Here is a 4,779-nt window from a genome sequence, read left to right as displayed (position 1 = left end):
GGAGCTGCTTTAAAAGGTAAAAACTGAGCTAGGATATGATGTGGCCGAACCCCTAAATGGGCCTATACCCGAAGAAGACCACAATCGGAAAGGCACAGACAGGCAAACATGCACTGCAGCGATACTGAAATAGCCAAGACATGGAAGCAAAAAAAAGGTCCATAAACAAATGAATGGACAAAGAAGAAGTGGTACATGTACAGAATGGAATATTAGCCACGAAAAATAATAAAAGAATGGCATATGCAGCACCACAGATGAGCCTAGAGATAATCACACAACGTGAAGTAAGTCAGAATGCGAAAGACAAATGTCCTATGATATCACTTATGGTATCTGAAAATTCATAAAAATGAACATATATCCATAGAGAAAGACAATCTCAGATTGAGAAGACAAACTTATGGTCAAGCCAATGAAAAGGTGTGAGGAATGGATAAATTAGGATATTGGGATTAACAAACATATACTAAGACATATAAAATATATCATCCCCAAAGACCTATGGAATACCAAGAGTGGTCTACTCAACACTTTGTAATAACCTACATGGAAAAGAACACAAAGATAAATAGATATATGTATATGTGTTCATGAACAAGATTCTGTACACCTAGAACAAAAGACATTTTTCAATCATATTTGCTCTGATAAAAATTAAAACTTAAAGACACAAACAAGAATTAAGGAGGCTAAAACTTATGGGGGTTTGTCCTGGCACATTCCACTCTAATCTGCAACCTAAAAGCACAACTTGCAGCAAGGTTCTGTTTCCCTAGCAAGCAGAGTTGGCAACGTAGAAATGCTGCCACCCTAAGGCCGTTTCCTCAAACAGCAGCTTTAAATCCACTGCTAATGGTCACTAATATTCACAAGGACTGCAGGGCTGTAAGTGACTCATGCTCTCAAAAACTGTCCTGGGGTAGGGAATGCCCAAAGAAATCCAAACGCGGCAAATTTTTCAAGAAGGCAATTTGAAGTTGTAAGTTTAGCTCAATCTTTAAAAAAAATGAAAAGGACATTGATAAATGCAAAACATCAGGAATTATTAGACGCATACAAGTCCAATCTACACAAAGGTATCACCTCTCACCAGTCAAAATGACCATCAGCAAAATGTCAACAAACGATAGATGTTGAAGAAGTTGTGGAGAATAGCGTAAGCTCTCGGTCTAAGTGGGATGTAAACTGGTAACAGCCAATAATAGGAACAGAATGGCAGTGCGTTTAAAGGTAAAAATTGAGTTACCATATGATCCAGAAGGCCCACTATTGGGCCTGTCACATGTGAAAGGCAGAATCAAAAAGAATCAGGATGGAAAATCGTGTATTGCAGCAGTATTTACAATAGCCAAGACATGGAAGCAAACAAAATGTCCATCAACAGATAAATGGACAAAGAAGAATTGGTATACCCACCGAATGGAATAGTAGCCTCGGAAAAGAAATGAACAATGCCGTTCTCAGGACTACACATGAGCCTAGAAATAATCATATTACGTTAAGTAAGTCAAAAGGGAATGACAAATATCCTATGATATCATTTATACATGTTATCCTAAGATTGCTACCAATGAACATATTTCCACAGAAAAAGACACTCACAGACTTATAAAACAAACTAATGGTTAACCAAAATGAAAGGTGGGAGGACGGATAAATTAGGATTATGGGGCTAACATACATATACTAAGGTATGTTAAATGTATATAAACATATAACATATAAACTATATGCATTATATAATCACCAATCCATATAAAATATATAATGACAAAACACCTACCAAATACCAAGGGAGGTCTACTCAACATTCTGTAATAACATACATGGTAACAGGATCCGAAGATGAACAGACATATGTATGAATCGTTGAGCAGATTCTGTACAGCCAGACAATCACAACACTCTAATCAAATTTACTGCAATAAGAAATAGAAATTAAATTTTAAAAACAAACATAAGTAAGGAGACATAAACTTCTGGGGGCTTGTCCCAGCACATTCCACTCTAATTTACAACCTCGGAACACTACCTCCAAAAAGACTCTGTTGCCCTAGTAACAAGAGTTGAGAACGTAATAATGCTGCCGCCTTGTGGCTGTTTTCCACAACAGCAGCTTTAAACCCAGTGCTAATGGTCGCTTAATAGTCACAAGGACTGCAGGGCTGTAAAGGACACCTGCCCTCAAAAAATGTCCTGGGATAGGGAATAGGCAAGAAAATTCAACACATGACAAAGTTTTCAAAAAGTCAATATGAAGAGGGAAGTTGTACTCACTCTTTAAAAAAAAAGGAAAAGAAAAAAAAGGACATGCCTAAAGCTCAGTATAAGTAATTATTAGCCGCATGCAAATCCATCGTCCACAAAGGATTCAGCTCACACCAGTCAAATGACCATCAGCAAAAAGTCTACGAACTATAAATGCTGAAGAGGTTTTAAGGAGCTGTGTACCTTCTAGCTGCTGGTGGGATGTAAAGTGGTAACAGCACTAATGAGAACTGAATGGAGCTGCTTTAAAAGGTAAAAACTGAGCTAGGATATGATGTGGCCGAACCCCTAAATGGGCCTATACCCGAAGAAGACCACAATCGGAAAGGCACAGACAGGCAAACATGCACTGCAGCGATACTGAAATAGCCAAGACATGGAAGCAAAAAAAAGGTCCATAAACAAATGAATGGACAAAGAAGAAGTGGTACATGTACAGAATGGAATATTAGCCACGAAAAATAATAAAAGAATGGCATATGCAGCACCACAGATGAGCCTAGAGATAATCACACAACGTGAAGTAAGTCAGAATGCGAAAGACAAATGTCCTATGATATCACTTATGGTATCTGAAAATTCATAAAAATGAACATATATCCATAGAGAAAGACAATCTCAGATTGAGAAGACAAACTTATGGTCAAGCCAATGAAAAGGTGTGAGGAATGGATAAATTAGGATATTGGGATTAACAAACATATACTAAGACATATAAAATATATCATCCCCAAAGACCTATGGAATACCAAGAGTGGTCTACTCAACACTTTGTAATAACCTACATGGAAAAGAACACAAAGATAAATAGATATATGTATATGTGTTCATGAACAAGATTCTGTACACCTAGAACAAAAGACATTTTTCAATCATATTTGCTCTGATAAAAATTAAAACTTAAAGACACAAACAAGAATTAAGGAGGCTAAAACTTATGGGGGTTTGTCCTGGCACATTCCACTCTAATCTGCAACCTAAAAGCACAACTTGCAGCAAGGTTCTGTTTCCCTAGCAAGCAGAGTTGGCAACGTAGAAATGCTGCCACCCTAAGGCCGTTTCCTCAAACAGCAGCTTTAAATCCACTGCTAATGGTCACTAATATTCACAAGGACTGCAGGGCTGTAAGTGACTCATGCTCTCAAAAACTGTCCTGGGGTAGGGAATGCCCAAAGAAATCCAAACGCGGCAAATTTTTCAAGAAGGCAATTTGAAGTTGTAAGTTTAGCTCAATCTTTAAAAAAAATGAAAAGGACATTGATAAATGCAAAACATCAGGAATTATTAGACGCATACAAGTCCAATCTACACAAAGGTATCACCTCTCACCAGTCAAAATGACCATCAGCAAAATGTCAACAAACGATAGATGTTGAAGAAGTTGTGGAGAATAGCGTAAGCTCTCGGTCTAAGTGGGATGTAAACTGGTAACAGCCAATAATAGGAACAGAATGGCAGTGCGTTTAAAGGTAAAAATTGAGTTACCATATGATCCAGAAGGCCCACTATTGGGCCTGTCACATGTGAAAGGCAGAATCAAAAAGAATCAGGATGGAAAATCGTGTATTGCAGCAGTATTTACAATAGCCAAGACATGGAAGCAAACAAAATGTCCATCAACAGATAAATGGACAAAGAAGAATTGGTATACCCACCGAATGGAATAGTAGCCTCGGAAAAGAAATGAACAATGCCGTTCTCAGGACTACACATGAGCCTAGAAATAATCATATTACGTTAAGTAAGTCAAAAGGGAATGACAAATATCCTATGATATCATTTATACATGTTATCCTAAGATTGCTACCAATGAACATATTTCCACAGAAAAAGACACTCACAGACTTATAAAACAAACTAATGGTTAACCAAAATGAAAGGTGGGAGGACGGATAAATTAGGATTATGGGGCTAACATACATATACTAAGGTATGTTAAATGTATATAAACATATAACATATAAACTATATGCATTATATAATCACCAATCCATATAAAATATATAATGACAAAACACCTACCAAATACCAAGGGAGGTCTACTCAACATTCTGTAATAACATACATGGTAACAGGATCCGAAGATGAACAGACATATGTATGAATCGTTGAGCAGATTCTGTACAGCCAGACAATCACAACACTCTAATCAAATTTACTGCAATAAGAAATAGAAATTAAATTTTAAAAACAAACATAAGTAAGGAGACATAAACTTCTGGGGGCTTGTCCCAGCACATTCCACTCTAATTTACAACCTCGGAACACTACCTCCAAAAAGACTCTGTTGCCCTAGTAACAAGAGTTGAGAACGTAATAATGCTGCCGCCTTGTGGCTGTTTTCCACAACAGCAGCTTTAAACCCAGTGCTAATGGTCGCTTAATAGTCACAAGGACTGCAGGGCTGTAAAGGACACCTGCCCTCAAAAAATGTCCTGGGATAGGGAATAGGCAAGAAAATTCAACACATGACAAAGTTTTCAAAAAGTCAATATGAAGAGGGAAGTT

This window comes from Balaenoptera ricei, chromosome 3 (assembly GCF_028023285.1).
Source record: "Balaenoptera ricei isolate mBalRic1 chromosome 3, mBalRic1.hap2, whole genome shotgun sequence".
NCBI classification, from domain to species: domain Eukaryota; kingdom Metazoa; phylum Chordata; class Mammalia; order Artiodactyla; family Balaenopteridae; genus Balaenoptera; species Balaenoptera ricei.
This window is presented reverse-complemented; position numbering follows the sequence as displayed.